We start from the raw sequence: 18,456 nt of genomic DNA, 5'->3' as shown, positions 1-18,456 counted from the left end.
GCCATAATTTGGTCCCCACACTCAATGCCCAAAACCGGGTCAAGGAGGGCTAGCTGGCTGCCATCTAGTGTGCCAGCTAGGGCTGCCAGCTAGCATCGCCTTGCTGCCCAGCACCCAGCCAGCCAGCTAGTGCATGATGCTGCTGGGCTGTGCTGGTGCTACGTGCTGGCGCTGGTGCGTGCCAGTGCTAGGCGCTGGTGCGTGCTGGCGCTAGTGCTGCCCCTGGCATCCTACGAATCACACGCATCCATGCTTCACCCTTCGCACATGCTCGCACACCCAGCATGCGTGATGCTAGCGAGCCACGCATGCTGGCCCCCTTTGCCTCGCACACCACGCACTCACCTTCGCAGCATCTCTCGCACACGCACCCCCACGCATTACACAGCAGCCTTGGTGCATGGTGATGCTGGGCTTCTGTGCGTGGCCTAGCACTATGCTGGCGCCCAGGCCTTCGCATATGCATGGTGCGATTCTTGGTGCTGCCATGCGAAGGCTAGCACACAAGCCAGCACACATGCAGCGCCAATGCTAGGCAGGCACCCATGCTAGCACTTGGTGCCTGTGATGGTGCTGCCATGCCAGGCACGCACGCACGTAACACTGCCTGCGATGGTGCGCCTGGTGCCTGCGATGGGTTGCTAGGTGCGCCTGGTGCCTGCGATGGGTTGCTAGGCCGCGCCTAGGCTGCGATAGTGCCTAGCACACCATGGTGCGCCTAGGCTTGCGATGAGCTAGCCTAGCCTAGCTACGGCTACGCTCATACTTGTTGCTTGTGATTTTGCGACGCTCGGTCTCGACGCCCTAGGCTCGATTTCCGACGTATGTATTCGTAAAACTTTGTCGACTCATTAAATCCTTTCGGATTAATTCGTTGTCTCGGATCGGTGATTCGATTGGGTTCGACCCGAAGGGTTCAGTTAAGATTAAGCTGTAACATCAATTGCACATTGATATTACTGATCGGAAGCGGCCTCCACCTAATCATTCCGATCACTTGACCTTACTGAAGAATTAGCTCCGTAATAATTCTGAACCCTCTATCGGAAGAATACACTTGTTGGAAGGACACCATTCCTTTCACTGCACGCAGGAGAGGGCCATGAGCACATGGAGGAGGATATCCCAGTTCCAGGGCCGCAAGGCCCACCTAGCTTGGAGGAACAGATTGCCTCCATGAGGACCGATATGAACCATGTCATGCTTGGCATGGGAGACTTGAGGAGGGACGTCAGTGACACGCAGAGGGCGGTCACAAACCTGTCGATGTCCCATGATAGCATGGCGACCACCTTCGGCGACCTGCGGGATCAGCTCGCCACCTTCCAGGCCGAGTTCTATGACATCGGGGGCATGATGCGACAGCACTTTCAAGGCAGTCCTAGCACCGACCCAAGGTATGGCTTTCCCCCCACCCCTCCTGATCCGTAGGTTGTTTCCCCTTCCCCTTGTTCATTTAACACTGTTATATGCATACATTGAGGACAATGTATGATTTAGCTTGGGGAAGGATATGCTTTTCACCTTGTATATATTAGATTTATTTCAGTTTTTAGGTAGTTTATTTCTTTCTAGTGTCGAATAATATGTCATTGCATAACTATGCTTCTATGATTATAATCACATATGTGTGCTTTTTGAAAAAAAAAAAAAAAAGAGTTTTTGAAAACCCATTCTTCGATGTGCTTGGATTTGAGCTAGGTTGTGGCCAGGATGGTCTCCCCGCTCTACTTATGTGAATAGTTTGTGTACCCGGTGAGAGTCTTGAGCCTTATATGATTGATTTCACTCTACCTCAGTCATGTTTCTTCTTGTGTGATTAGATTGTCCTTCATATAATCGAATTCTTAGTCTTGCTTTTTGACTATTTGAGACTTTATGATGCATGTCGCGAAAAGATGATTGAAATTTCCTTGTAGAAATTAGAGCCTCCACATTTTAGGCCTTCATGTTTTTTCTTTTTGTTTTTATTTATTTTTATTTTACATTCACCCATAGGTTGAACCAATTTGAGCCATATTAACCCCTCCTTGATACCCTACATTTAAAGCTTTAAACCTATTTTTCTAGGTTTATTTTGAAGGTGTTTTACATTTGTTAAGCCCTATGAGTGTGAATGATGTTGAAAAAACAAAAAAAAAAATGGAAAAAATGAAGAAAAAAAAAGAAAAAAAAAAAAAGAGAAAAAAGGAAAGAAAACAAAGAGAAAAGAGGAAAGAAAACAAAGAGAAAAGAAGGGATATTATGAGAAAGAAAAGAAAGAAAGAAAAAAAAAAAACAAACAAACAAACAAATATGGTCTCAAAGGCCTTTGAAAAGAATAGAGAAGTCTTCCATTTTATTTTTATTTAATCCCTTCCTCTTTGTGTGAAGAAAGAAAAGGGAAGGAAAGAATAAAGGGCTATCTTTATAATTGTATGGAGTTGGAGGAAATAAGGTTGGATTGAACCCGACATTTGAATGTGTAGTGGGATTAGGATTTATTTTATTTTGAGCACCACATTCCCAAAATACGTCGTCTAACCCTTATTTACCGAGCTTACCTAATATGGATTTCATGATTTTCGTGTTTGCATCAATCACTAAAAGTGGAGAAAGTCACATTGCAAGCATAAAGAGGTCGGTTGTGTGAAGTTGATAAGCATGCTATGCTTAGGTTGAGTGGCTTCATTTTTCACCCTGAAAACACATGAGCGTTATTGTTTTTATTTTTCACAACTAAAGTGAGAACTATTCATGTTTGTGTGAGTAGGTATGGGGAGATGTGTGGTAAGATTGGTTGTCAAGTCCAAGTATACGAGATGAATGGTGGTTTTTGTGCATGTTGACTCTTGATTTCGATTTTTTTATCGTGGTTTTGAACTTGATGGCACATTGTGATTGTTTGAGGAGTTGTCATTCTCCTCCCTTGTGATTCATGGTTAAATGCTTGAGGACAAGCATTAGTTTAGCTTGGGGGAGTTTGATATGTTGTGTTTTGTGTATGTTATTTGGCTGATTTTTAGTTAGTTTTGTTGGTTTAGTTGAGTATTTGAGTCCGTTTTGGCGTATTTTGGTTTAGTTTTGATAATCCGATGCTTTTATGGGTAGTTTTATTGTTTTTGATGTTTTTCAGGAATAATGAAGCTAATTTGAATCGATTACGAAGCCATGAAGTTAAGCCAAGGCCCATGAAGCTTGATGATTGAAGAAAAGGCAAAATAGGGAATTTTAGAGCTAGGCACGGCCGTGCCTACTCTGAGGCACGTCCGTGCCTCCAAGCCATATGCAGCACCCTTTGTTTCGACCCTAGGCACGTCCGTGCCTAGCAGGAGGGCACGTTCGTGCCCATCAGAGAAGCCAGGCACGTCCGTGCCCAGCATCAGGCACGTCCGTGCCTGGAAGACAGAAGCTGCAACAATTATGCTACGTACTGAGGCACGTCCGTGCCTATGGAGAGGCACGTCCGTGCCTATGGAGAGGCACGTCCGTGCCTCCTAGGATTCTTGTGCGCCAAGGCTTGGCCGATTTTATTATCTTTTTAGGCTTATATAAATACTTTTTAGCCTTGTTTTCTGGGGGATTCATTAAGTTTATATTATTTTTCAATTCCTATTATTAAGAACTAGTTCTCCATTATTATTTTCCAAGTTTTTGTAATTCAAGATTCAAGATTCAAGATTTAAGCTTTCTACTTTCAATTCTATTCAAGATTTGGTATTTATTTTTCATCCTTTGTTAATTAATTATGTTTTCATTATTTATTATTGTTTTTGTTTCTTTAATCATGTGTGAGTAGATTCTTTAATTCAAGGTCTAGTGTAGCCCTATTATTATTGATGCATGAACTAAATCGTTAAATTCTTTAATAACTTTAACAATTGAATTGCTAAATTGATTGTGATTATGCCAATTCTAGGTTAGACGTAACTATAGTATTGCGATTATTCCATTGTTTTTATCACAGCGAGAGTTGGGTATAAACAGATTTGAGTAAATCAATTTAGGGTTTGATTCTCAACACGAAAGTAGTTAGGTTTGATAATTGGAAGTGAGAGTAATGTGTTTAATGTCTCTAATATGCATGATACCATGAGAATAGGATTGATTGTATGTTAGGGAAGCCATTGATACTCGAGAGAGATCCTTGGTATTTATTAGGGTTTACTTTTCCCCGTTCGATTGAAATCGTATGTTAAGGGTAGAATTACAATTGCATCGATAATAATTGTGGTGAAACTAGATCTTGGATGTTTTAAGTACTTGATTTAATCATCTTATTTAGTTTATTTTCGAATTCTTCTCATACTTAGTTCAGTAGATAATTGATTATAATTGATTCTTGCTTAGTAGAAATTCGAGTCTATTTAATTATTTTTGAACCTTAGTCTCTTGGGATCTGACCCTTACTTGCCAGTCTACATTAGTATTGGTCTGTTAGGTTATTTTTGATATGTACGCGGCACGCCTACCAATCGACATCTCATTCGTGTTTTGTGGACAGTCAGGTGCAATGTGACCTTGTACATTATACATTTGACAAGTTTCAGGTGAACCACAAGAGGATCCAGCTTGGAGCTTGTCGAACTTACTTGTCAATGCCAGCACAGAACTAGTCAAAAGAGTTAGAGCATCAACATAAAATTTTCTACCCTTTTTCACACTATTTCAGCCCCCTAGATGATAATTGTCATAGGCCGCCATCTTCTCAATTAGCTCCTTTGCCTCAGTTGGTTTCTTAGTCAAGAGATAACCCCCAGGCAGCATCAATATATATTCGGAACTCATGAGTTAAGCCATTATAGAAGGTTTGGATCAACATCCATTCAGGAATACCATGGTTAGGGCATTGTCTCTGAAGTCGCTTCAATCTCCTCCATGCTTCATATAGGGACTCATCATCAGATTGACGGAAGGTAGCTAGCTTGTTCCTTAGTCTCGAAGTCTTTTCTTGCCCCAAGAATTTTACTAGAAAGGCCTTGGCAAGCTTATCTTACGTATCGAAGGAACCAATACCTTCATCTCGTAGCCACTCTTTTGCCCTATCCCGTAGTGAGACAGGAAGAAGGCGAAGTCTAATAGCATCAGTGACACCTTTGAGCTTCATAGTATCACACTTCTCCAAGAAACTGTCTATGTGAGTCACAGGACAATCATTCGGTGAGCCCGCAAAAGAATTATTAGAGATGAATTGAATAAATTGAGGCTTCAACTCAAAACTCTGAGCAGTGAATGGTGGTATGACAATACTAGAGAGGAGTCCAGTTGTTGTATCAAGAATATCGTACTCAAAAAGAGATTTTGTTCCTTGAACGACCATGTTTCTTGTATTTCGATTTCTTCTTGTTTTACCTCCTCGTCATCTTGTAGTAGCTTCAATATTAGAATAAAATGGTGTTAGCTCATCTGACCCTGAACATCGAGTGTGCATGTAACAAAGAACTAAAAGCAAAGTATCAAAAACACAAAAGACAATAGCTGAAGTAATAAATAAAAGCTTAGTAAAAACAAATCACGAATAACTAGAATGAAACCGTTTGTCCCTGACAATGGCGCCAAAATTTAATAGGCGTGTCGCGTACCTAAAAAAAATAAACCTAACAAGACAACTACTATTTAGATAAGCAGGTAAGGGTCGGATCCCAAGAGGCTATGGTTCAACCAATTATACCGACTCGAGCAATTACTAAGCAAGGAATCAATTCAAATAATAAGAAGTATACTAACTAATAACTAAATAGCACAATTCTTCTAAATAATAAGAGAAATTCGATAATAAAAACATCCAAAATTAAGCATCACTACGAATATAATCAATGCATAGTCATTCTACCCCTAACATATAATACAATCGACTAGAGGAAAAGTAATCCCTAGAAAATACCAAAGGTCTCTCTCGAGTTATCAACGGCTTCCCTAATCACAATCAAGCCTACTCTCATGGTATCATGCAAATTAGAGACATTAAACACATCACTTAGTTTCCTAATCATTCATTTAACTACTCTCGTGATGAATTTCAAACCCTTAATTGATTTATTCAAACCCGTTAGAACCCAACTCTCGTTGCGATAAAAACACTGGATTAATAACAATACTAATTATCTCTAATCTAGTATTGGCATAAGCATAACCAATTAAGCATGTCAATTGCAATTATCATTAAATAATTTAAAGAAATAATTCATGCATCAATCATATCCGGGTTCCGCTAGATCTTAGAATAAGAAAACTACTCACTCATGATTATAAAAACAAGAACAAGAATTAATGAAAACATAATCAATAATAAAAGAAATTAAAGTGATTAAGAGAGTACCAAATTGAGGCAGTAGCTTCATAAACTTTTTTCACCAACGAGGCACGGACGTTCTTGGGATTGGCACGGACGTGCCTCTACAGCATTTTGCTTCACTTGCATCCACATGTACACGCCCACACAAAGGCATGGACACCCTGCTCGGGCACGGACGTGTCTCCATCGAGCACGGACATGCCTGGGCATTTTTCTTCTTTTCTCAGCATCTGTACTTCCTTCCTCGGCTAGGCACGTCCATGCCTTATCCAACAAGGACGTGCTTGACTTGAAAACTGCTCCAAATGAACTTAGCTTTGGTCATTGATCCTCGTGATCCTCGGCTTAGATTTGCTACATCGTAAAATATCAAATTAGCTCCGTTAGTCCTGAAATACATAAAAAAAAAAAATAAATAAATAAAAAAAAAAAATAAAAACGAAACTACCCATAAAAGCACAAAATCATTGCAACTCAACTAAATCAAGTTAAAATTAACCAAAATCAACTAAACTAGACTCAAAAACTAACTAAAAAGAATCTAAAGATACGCACAATACACAATATATCAGGTAACTCCTCCTTCCCTTCTATTCTTGTACTAACTCCGTTAACAGTTAGTTGCAACGATTTGACATAAAGTAGAGAGGAAAAATATCTAATCGTTGCAACGAACTGTTAACGGAGGTAGTATATAATCTTTGAAGAAAAAAAAATAAAAATTTTGAAAAAGAAAACCTTTTTGCTTTAGATTAGCCCTCAATGATGATATTAGATTGCATGTGATGGATATTTGCTTTCTTTTGGTAATAAAATTTAGAGCATGGTTTAGATGCCCTTGGTTGGACATAAAATTGGCTAGTTTAGGCTAGTGTGAAAATAACCTTACCGGATGTACGGGACCTAAAGTCTAGGTTTGTGGTAAGAAGGTGTCGCTTATCTCAAAGGAATTTGAACCTCGAAAGGTCGTAAATGATCCCACATTGTAACCAAAAGTGAAGTATTATACTTTTCAAGCCTACTGTATTTTGAATGAGTGACAAGGATCCTCTTTGATTTAGTACCTAGATCGAGAACTTGAGTCCCAACTCCCAAGATCGTGGCCTAAACTACTCTTAGTAATGATGAAGGTTGTTTTGTATGATATATATGCATAATTTTGAGTTAAGGCATATCGTCCTTAGTTTCTTTTGTTCTTTCCCTTGTTCATTGTAATTAGTAGTTTGTGATGTATATGGAAAAAAAAGAGAACAAAAAAGAAAAAATAAAAAGAAAAAGAAAAAGAAAAAAAAAGTAGAAAAAAAAGAGAAAGAAAAGAGAAAGAAAAGAGAAGTAATGAATAGCCACCACCCTAGCAAATAAACAAGCTTGGGGGTGCGTTTTTGTTTCAACTTTAATCGTGGTTTGTAATTTGAGTCAAAGTTAGAAACCTCCTTAGGTTTGCTCTTAATGTTCTACATCTTAGCTTCACTTCAAATGCAAATACTTCTAGTTTCTTCAATGCCTTAACTTTGTGTCGTAATCTTCAAGTTGTGTAATGTTAGTAAGAATAGTTGAAGCCATTGTTGGTGGAGGGAGTTGGTTTACAAGCATATGGAGAGGGTACTTATCGTTGAGATGTCGAGTGTTTTAAACCTTCTTCTGTTTATTTTCTTCTGGCTCCTTCGAGGAGTCATGAGACACTACCATTAGGGGGAATTTGAACTTTGTGTTGTGGACGCGGTAAGGCTGGTTGAATGGAACAAAGTTGAGTACATTCGGGAAGGTTAGCTAATACCTTAGCTAGTCATGAACGTGGTTGATCTTAGGAATATACCTCATGCTCGAGTTTTATTGCTTAAGGATTCTTTTATCTTTACATGTGCTTTTCTTTGAGCGGACTACTCTATCAGGTTCGTTTGTGCTAAGTAAATTGCTTGGGGACAAGCAGTTGGCTAGGTTGGGGGAATTTGATAAGTGTTTTATTTTTCCACTTATCAAGGTGTTTTTAACCCAATTTTATAGTTATTTTCCCCTACTTTTATCCCTTTCTAACTCCTTTTTGTACATATTGTAGCCTTTGGCATTCTTGTTCCTTTTTATGTGTATGTTCGTATTTGTAGGTGCAACAAGGAATTGATTCATATAGAAAAAACATGAAGACTCTCTCATGTGGACATGAATTAGCAAGGCGGGCATGTAACCCCCAAGGAGAGCGCGCTCCTTCATTCTGTTGAGTTTCTACCATCCAAGAAATTCAACAGGAGCGAGTGTGCACTACAGGAGGAGCGGGCGCTCCTCCTTGAGCTCCTATAAATTGCCACAGTCTATAGAACTAGGAGCAAGCGTGCATGAGAAGCAGGAGCGGGCAAACCTATATTATGGAGCGGACGAACCTATATTATGGAGCGGGCGCTCCTACTGTTCTGAAGCCCGATTTTTTACGGATTTTACAATGTAATTCTTGGGGGTATAAATACCACCCCTGGCTTCATTTGTAGGGAGCTTCTTGCTCTTTTAAATCCCTTAGGCTCTTCTCTCTTAATTAGTGCTTAGAATCCTCATTAATTAGTTTAGTTTTTCTCGAACTCAATCATTTGTAGTACTTTAATTGAAGATTATTCTCTTGGTTTCAAGTATTTCTCAACTTTGAAGCATCATTAGTAATCTCTTTCCTCTATCTCTCTTATCTTCAGTTTTTATTACTTGCTTTGAATTGTTGATTTATTCTCTTGATCTTGTTTATTTATTGTTTCGTGTTTAATCTACTTCCATCTTATCATTCCTCTCAACTTGTTAGATTAATACTAGAATTAGAACTAGTAGTTATGTTGTTCTTCACCATGATTAGTAAGTAATTTCTTAGATAGGGGTTGGGTGAAGACCCAACCAAGCCATGGGTTGATTAATATTTGTGCTTGCATGTTCATTTTGGTTGATGATTGATTGTTAAAGAATTGGTTGATTGCATGTGTAACTGGATGACCACTTATTGCTCATGTATTCACTTCTATGCTTGCAATGAAAGATGAGGTCTAGTTGTGAGCCTTTTCTTGTATGATTGTACCGAATTTCTATCTTGATTATGGTTCCTTGTTTAATTGATGTTGTAGTCCTAGTTACAATAATTAGGTGAGAAATCCCAAATTACTTTTGCCTTACTGCTTTCTCAAACCGATCGAAATACAAACCCGAGTTAGTAGTCTACTTCCCATCATTAAGACTTGGTTGGCCTATCATGTTAGTTAAGTTTGGTTTAGGAATGCTAGTGTTGTGACTTCGAAAGAAGATAATGTTGAGTGCTCTTTCTATCACTCTATTTGAGTTCATGTTTACTTATTGTATTAATCTATTGGTTTGGTTGGTGTTGATTCCCATTTCCCCCTAGTGTTTGTCTCCATAGTAGTTAATTAATTAAAACCCCAATATTGTGACCTAACTAGCTTACAACCGTTTCATATTCTTGTTGTACTCATACCCATTCCCTGTGGATACGATCCTTTGCTTACCCTAGACTTGTCTTAGGTTGGTTTAAGTAGAAATATTGTTTGGCTTTAGGGTGTTCGTCCAATGACGGATTTATCCCTTTACCAAAGACAATCGCCACAACCTAAGTGGGATAAAAGGATCTTTGATGCCACCTTGTTTTTTATAATAAAAGGACCTTTACCACAAAGTGGTCTACTTAAAAGGCAATTCTTGATCTGTGCACCCGATAAAAAAAAAAAAAAGAACATTGTTTGAATTGTAAAGAACATGTATGATACCGAGTTCTCATAATAATTTTCTCTCTAAAACTAATTTCTTCTAAAAATAATTCAAGATTTTCGTTTTCAAATATCAAAATTTAAAATTTCAATTACTAAATTAAAACTTTCAGAATATTTATTACAGTCATATTTTTTCACCAATTTTTTGTTTTTTTAATTTTTTTTATATAATTATAATATTCATCTTAATAATGATCTTGTGTTGTTCCTGTGATGTTCTCTATATTTTATGATTTAATAATGTTCTTTACCTGAAAACATGCATGATGTACTTATATTTGTTTGTAATGTACAAAAAATAATTAACACTATGTTCTTTCCATGTGTTCATTAATCATTATTATATCATATAATGATCTTTATTGGATCTCTTGATAAACTATTTTAAAAATGTCCATATTCTTTAATTGTAATTGTAATATACAATTAGAGTAACTTATTGTTCATTACTTATTATATGAAACGTTTTCGAATTTTGTATTTGGATCATGCTAGGTGGATATAAATAATTTTCATTACATAATATCATGTTCTTTATTAGTAATACGAATGTTCTTTAAAAATCAATCATCAATAGAGGAGGTCTTATAAGAATATCATCATCAGCCTTCATAATCCTGATTTAAAAAAAAAAAAAAAACACAAGTAGATGATAATTAACTTACAAAATAATTTATAAAATTAATAAATGATATTGAAGATTAAGAGTCAAAATCAAAAAATATAAGAGACAAATTCAAATTACGTAGACACTATAGCACCTACAAGCTTAACCCGAAGAACATAAAGGAACAAACGAACATGAGCATAGAAGAACATGTTATTTAAGTAAAAGAACATACTTTGTATTACTGAAACCCAAAGAGCATTTTAAATTTACAGACATTAAACAACATAGTTTATAATATAAAGAACATATAGTTCATACCCAGATAACATAATGATCAAACTCAAAGAACATATTATGCTCACGTTCTTTGAACATGTATGTAATGTTCCTGTTTTGCTCGCATTCTTTAAACATATGTGATATGTTCTTTCCGATTACACCATGCACATGATGCACCATAAAAATTTTACTTAAAAGGAGTTTTTTGGTAATTTTTTCTTAATTTAATGTATTGCTGCCAGGTTCCATATGATAAACTTCTACCAGAGTATAATATAAAACTCTGAGCATTTATTTGTGCCTAAGAATGTTAATTAGGATTATAGGCCTATACAACGAGCCGAGCCATGAGCTTGTTGGGTTAGTGCTTTCTCAAAATAAAAAAGTCGAGTCGGGTTTATATCCATCTGACCAGATCTAGTTATATTGTTTTTTGAACTATTTTTTTCGGTTAATCTAATTTGACCCGTTATATATGTATTAAAGTAGGAAAAGTAGGATTAAATCAAGCAGAGTATTAAAAAAATCTAGTGGCTTTTGAATTAATAGACTTGATAAACTTAAATATTCTTAGATAATATATAGTAATAAATAAAACCTCAATTTGAGTTGTTGCATCCACTTCCTGCATAATGCTTCCCTTACATTTTGTTCACACACACATTATAAGTAGCGTTAACACCCATATAACAGGACAACCCATTCTAGTAGCTAAATAAAATCCTTCATTTTTTTTCACCAATCATTGATTAAATTGAAAATCTTGATTCATGGGTTTTCTTCGTCATCTTGTTGAAGAAGGCGCGAAACAAATCAATGAAGCAATGAACAAAAAACTTCAAGAAACAATAGAAAAGCAAGCTAAAAAAAAGGCATCGTATAATCAAGGATCAAGTAGTAGTCATACTTATAAAATCTCATCCTCCCGTCCTAATAACTATAACACCCCTAGCTGTAATACTAATCCAATTTCACAAGAACAACATTTGAGTAAGCTTCGGGTTCAACTAGCTGAAGATCAAATTCGACGAGCAGAAGAGAGATGTGACATGATTAATTCAATAGGATCCAACGAAAATTATGTTTTGAAGGTGGAAAGACCAAGGCCAATTCGTAGTAACTATAGTAGAAATAAACCTAGACATATTTCAGAAGAACAACATTTGAGCAACCTACGTGTTCAATTGGCTCATGATCAAATTCGTCGATATGAAGAGAGCATCATGGTAATGAATAGAATTGGGACGAATACTCGCATTGAGTGGACGGATGGTCGAGGTGATTGCATGTCTAGCCTTTGAAGTATGTAGGTGAGTAATTTTTATTTTTATTTTTTTATTTTTTCATCTTGCTCTTCTATTGTTTGAATTAAAATCTAAATTTTATTGCTAGTATAGAGTTGAGCTCTCCTATTCGACACATGTAAACATTAAAATACGATATTTCAATTAACAAATTGAGGCATTGCCCTAATCACACATTAAATCTATCTATTAGGCGTCTATTTTCTTATCTATTGGAGTGTTTATAATCTAATGGTTACTTTTTCAAACAGTTGATACATACACTAAGAAAGACCGGAGTTTCAACATGCGTAACTTTAATCTCGTATCCATCGCTACAGTATATAAGAATGGAGATTTGAAGACTCTGCCAGCTTTTTAATAATTACTACGTTATTGATTGTACTATTTTATCATCGTGAATTTTCTTATTATTATGTTTTCGGTACAACTTTGAAACCTAATAAGTTATTTGTTCTCAATTTTAAAAGTGAAATCAAAATTTATTTTTTCTTTATCAAAATTGTTATATGTAAGCATTGTTGTCAAAATCAAATGATTATATTGTTCTAGCTAGAAGTAATGTATATCCATTTATTTTTAATGTAAAATAGCTAAACTAAGCAAATAGAGATGAGGTATTATTCTTAACTCTTTTCAAATAAAATTGTTGAAATAGATAGCTTGGGTGCATGATTGGCATGATGCACCTTGGTGTACAATCTAATTGCATTCTTATTTGGGACATCATTTGCTCGCTTTGGCCTTATTCTTAACTAAAGGGGATTTAAAAGAAAGTTGGCAAAATATGGACCTCTTTGGTAATGAAATTTAATACTCTTACCATTGTTAAATGACTTAAATAAGTTTTAATCGGTTAAATTTACATAATTGGAAAAAAGAAATTTATGCAATACAAATATGGGGGTGGAATCGGGATTTGAGGTGTCTACAAGACCACTTGTGAGGCGCCAGAAAGGTGAGTATGGCAAACGTCGAGCTAAGATAATTCTCCCTACAGCCTGCAAGAAGTTTAAGGTGACGGAGTTTGGGGACTCAGATTTGTCGGATACATGATCCTTCGTTATGGACTCTCAGCAGACGTGTGGTAGCAACGAAGCGGGGATCAGTTCCTCTTCTCTTTCATGAAGACCATAGCATGGTTTACTAGGGGTCTTAACGCGGAAGACTCTATAAAGCTACCTTGTGTTATGTGGCTTCTTAATGTACATAAGCCTATGCTTTTGTTTCTACACGAGACTAAATGCTCGGTTAGTAAAGTGTCTAGCATGTTTAGTTCAAGGTTGCCTACCTTTGTTATTGGTGTAGATACTGTTGGTTCTAGTGGTGGTTTACTAGTTTTAGGTCAGTCTAGTTTGGTTGTTACATGTGTTAGCTCAACTCCAAATTTTGTTCACTGTAACATAATGGAGCGGAATGGAATGAAGTGGGATATTTTTTTTGTATGGTCCGCCGAGGTTTGAGGATAGGGTTGAGTTTTGGGGTAATATGTTGCAACATTTACACCAATTTCCAAATAGTCTTTTGTTGGGGGATTTCATCCAGCTTGAATTACTTGAGGATAAATTAGGGGATACTCTTAACATGAGAGGTAGTGATTTTTTCTCTCATTGAAGTTGAACAATAATCTGTTAGATGTTCCTTTTGTTGGTCCAAGGTACACCTGGACTAACAAAAGATTGTCTCAGGGCCTAATTTTAGAGCGTTTGGACAGGGGGTATATGTCAAATGATTGGTTCTACCACTTTCCTAATAGTCGAATTTTGAACCAGCTGTAGTAGCTTCTGATCACGTTGCTTTTGTTTTTGACAATGATGTTGTATCTACCAAAAGGAACATACCGTATCAGGTGGAAAACTAGTGCTTAGATTTTAAAGATATTAGCTCCATTATTTAAGATGAATGGAATAAACCTTTGTTGGGTTCGCCTATGTTTTGTGTATCCAGGAAGCTAGTTACCGCTAGAGGACGTCTAAGAAACTAGTGTCTCCAAAACACTTTGGAAGATGATGACATTACACTTGGATTCTCAAGGGTTTTCTGCAGTTGACATTCCATTAGCTCAAACCTATCGAACTCATGTAGATCAGAGGCAGTGACCGCTGCTTCGTTGAATGTGACCTTCTGGAAGCAACGAATGAAAGAGAATTGGATGGCGTCGGGAGATTTGCCTACTTCTCTTTTGTATTCGAGAGTTAAAATGTGATAGAAAAAAATTCAGATTCTAACTCTAAAAAATGATTAAGGAATTTGGATTGAGGATAGAGAGCAGGTTAAAGACCTAGTGGTGGATTCTGATTAGGGTAAAAATATCCTAGCCACGTCGACTAACCAGAGCGTGACATGTGTCACCCTAGGAGGCGCCCTAATTGGGCCAACCAGAATAAGACACGTGGCAAGCCAGTCATTAGGGGAAATGGCGGCCTTCAAGGGCCCAAAACTCGAAGCGCCGTAAAACGGCGCAGCTCACTAGCTTAGGTTAAATGACCTACGAAGGGGCACATTTCCCAATGCCCTATAAATAAGGACATTTACCCGCATTTTGGGAACACATTCATTTATTACAACTTTACCTGAATATTACATCAATCACTATTTTCTTACAACAGAGAAAACACCAAATCTCGGGATCCGAGAAGATCTACTTTACTTTCCGCATTTTTCTATGCTTCGACACTATGGGGAATTTTTCAAACTCAACCTTTTGAGCCCCACTGTGTTCATGCTTTTAGGCATGGCGACGCTCCAAGGGAAGGAAGTTAGAGATAGGAGAGTCGCCAACAAGTTTTAGGAACTTGTAAATCATTCACATGTGCGAAGGTTACACCTCATTCACGATCACGGAGATCGCTAAATCCATAGTGGTCTAGAACCATGACTAGATATTCGGGGATGATGGTACGAATCTAACCTAAAAGTGATTGAACCCGCCCTAAATCAGCCTCTACTTAATTCTTATGATATTCATGTGCGCTTTCTGATCAACATACATACATCAAGTTAACCCCCTAAACCTGTTTAATCTACGTTGGTTGATTATTAATGCACAATCAAATCTAATATTGGTGATCACTTGAATTAAAATCATATTCAGCCTAAAATCAAATTATTAATTATTTTATTAGGCGTGATTGTAAGTACAAATTCCCTTTAAACCTGCAAAAAGGGGCGTGATCAAGCAACAACAATCAATCATGAATAATCAAGCAACATATTATTAATTGACACAACAATCATCATCATAATCAAAATCATCAAAACATCATTAGTAAGATCCTAGGCATGATACTAAACAGATTAATAACAAATCCTAAAATGTCACTAATAATCATAATCAAAGCTTTATCCTAAACATAATTCTAGAAATCATAAAAAAAAAAATCCTATCATGATACTAGGAATTAAAATAATATTTAAGCATGATTTCTACTCCTAAAATTAAAGAATAAATCTAGTAGATTTATTCACCTTTATGCTTCGTCTTTCTTGCTATTAAAACAATACACAGGTTAGTAAACTTCAATAAAGATTAAATCAATAAAGTAAATAAATCAAATAATATTTAAAATATAGATTTGGGACCAAACCCTCAGAACTATCAACCTTTCACGTCGAGGTCGAAGGCAACGTCGAGGATGGCTCGGAGTATTCAAATCTCGTGAAGGAAGTATGGTGTTTGATTGGGGAGAGTGTCAAGGATGTGTTTGGGCTTGCTAAGAATATGAGAAACAAGAGATAGAGAGAGTATATTAGAGAGGGTGTTGATGATGATTGTTAGTGATTGAAAACGGGTTGATACGACCTTTACTTATAGGAAAAAAAGAGGGTCGAAGCATCAGAAAAGAGTCAGAATTCAAATCTGACTAAAACAACTCTCATCGCAACGCGAAAGGTCCATCGCGGCGTGATGGCTATGTCGCTTTGCGATGGTTTTGAAAAGATAGAATTCGTGCGAAATCCGATTTTCACTCGGATTGGGTCAATCAAATTTCCGTACGTATTCTATTTTGACTAGATTAGGATCATAAAAAAAGAGATGTTTTATTCGATATCAAATTCTCAAATCTTTATCCATAGAAAAACAGGATAACTTAGAACCTTCTAAAAAATTCTAGAAGCTTGCAATAAATCCTAATTGGCTTAGGAATGGGAATTAAGGTAATTAAAACCTCCACATGATCATTGGGCCGCAGGTAATTTAAATCTTGGTTCGGGCTCGGTTTAGTATTTTGGCCATAACTTATTCGTTATAAGTCGGATTTGGGCTTATAATATATCATTGGAAAGCTCTTTTCAAACCACATCCATCTAAACATTAATTGGGCCAGAATTATGGACCAAAATAGACTGGTTTGGACGTTTTAACAAGTTGGACACGAAATGAATGATTTTTAGGGACACGAAATGAATGGTTTTGGGTTTAAAGACACGAAATAAATGACTTTGGTTTAAAACATTTTGCGAAAGGTTAGAAATGGTTGGAGCTTAAAGGAACATCACGAGACTCTTTAACTCTTCAGCGAACTCATTAATCAAAGACGTGAACGGTACTCATCATTGGGTTTGGTTTTTGTGGAGACACAATCAGGTGTTTATAGTAGCCCCCACTTTGACTGAGTTTGAAGAAACGGAAGTTTCGAAAACAAAAGTCAAAGTAGATCGATAGGGACGAAGAATGTCTCAGAACGTTCTACGATCCTGGATCATCCTTTTTAACACCGATATCTGCAGAAAGCGTCAATTCTACAAGTAAAGGAGTTAGGGGGGAGAAACGTGTATCTGGGCTTGCCGAGCACACGTCTCTAGGTGACATCAATTTGTTTTGTTTGACAACCTCCAAATTATCAGGGAACGCCGTCGAAGACCGCTACGCCTCGTGCCATCTTCTCAAATCAAGGGGGACAACCTCCAAAGTATCAGGGAGCGCCGTTGAAGACCACTACGCCTCGAGCCATCTTCTCAAATCAAGGTGACAACCTCCAAGTTATCAGGGAACGCCATCACTACTACGCCTCGAGCCATCTTCAAATCAAAGGGAACAACTTCTAAATTATCAGGGAACGTTGCTGAAGACTACTTCGCTTCGAGTCGTCTTCAAATCAAAGGGGACAACTTCCAAATTATCAAGGAACGTTGTCGAAGACCACTTCGCTTCAAGCTGTCTTCAAATCTTCTCGTCTTCAGGCCTTGAAAGGGATAGTTTCTCTCGTCCTGGAAAATCTACCGTAAAACCTTATTCCTCAACTTTTTACCGAGCTTCAAATTAATTTTCGTAATAATCTTCCATATTAGGAATCCTTTGTGAGTATGATCAATCACTACTCAATCAATATTCTCAATCAATACTCAAATGTGTTCAATCAATCAATATCTAGTCAAAATGAGATCGTCATCAAGCCGACCATTAATCAAATTGTAATCGGACTGACTACTTAATCAAATCATTTTCATTTTCTTGTTAGGGTCTTCGACTCGAGTGGTGAGTCCCTTGAGCATTTCGGCAAGTCCATTCACAGTTTCTTTAAGCTTCTCAAATTCTTCTTCACTGGCCATTATTACGAACTTTTTTCTGTGTTGAATCGGTTTATCAAAGAGTAGTACTTGAACGAAAGTGTTGTCCTTGATTAAGCGCCCATCTCTTCTTGACCAAGCGCTGTAAAATTAAACCATTGAATCTTTTAATGACTTGACTCAAATTGACTCGTATTTTTTATTGGGTTGAAAAGGCAAACAATGAGTACATATTTTGGGAATCGAGTATGGGGATCAAGTAGCATGGTTCATGTTGGGAGGATAATATCCGACTTACCCCCCTCAAAAAAATGACGGAAAAACGCACACAAGACTGTAGACACGGTCATGGTGAAATACATATACAAAGTGTGTGCATTAACTAGTGAGTGAAAGTGATATGTGCCAGACTCGTGTAATGACCACGGGACTAAATATGTGATTAGACTCAAGCAAAGACTAGGTTAAGACCTCATTTATACATTAATCCGGTTAATTATGAAGAGTAGACTTACACAAAGACTCGGAAAGAAAAGACCGAACCATCGCGTAGCGATGAAACTATCGCGGCGCGACAAGGTATTCGCGACAAGGTAAACCTGACGTTATTCGGCACAAATTAAATTTCCGCACCAATTAATGGAACGTCAATTTAACTTGTTTTCGGTAACCCTTTCGAAGGTATAAGCCTATAGTCATGCTAAGTCAAGTATATTTGGACTTTATTAA

Source organism: Chenopodium quinoa, unplaced genomic scaffold (assembly GCF_001683475.1).
Source record: "Chenopodium quinoa cultivar QQ74 unplaced genomic scaffold, ASM168347v1, whole genome shotgun sequence".
Classification (NCBI taxonomy): domain Eukaryota; kingdom Viridiplantae; phylum Streptophyta; class Magnoliopsida; order Caryophyllales; family Amaranthaceae; genus Chenopodium; species Chenopodium quinoa.
Note: the sequence above shows the minus strand (reverse complement) of the source record.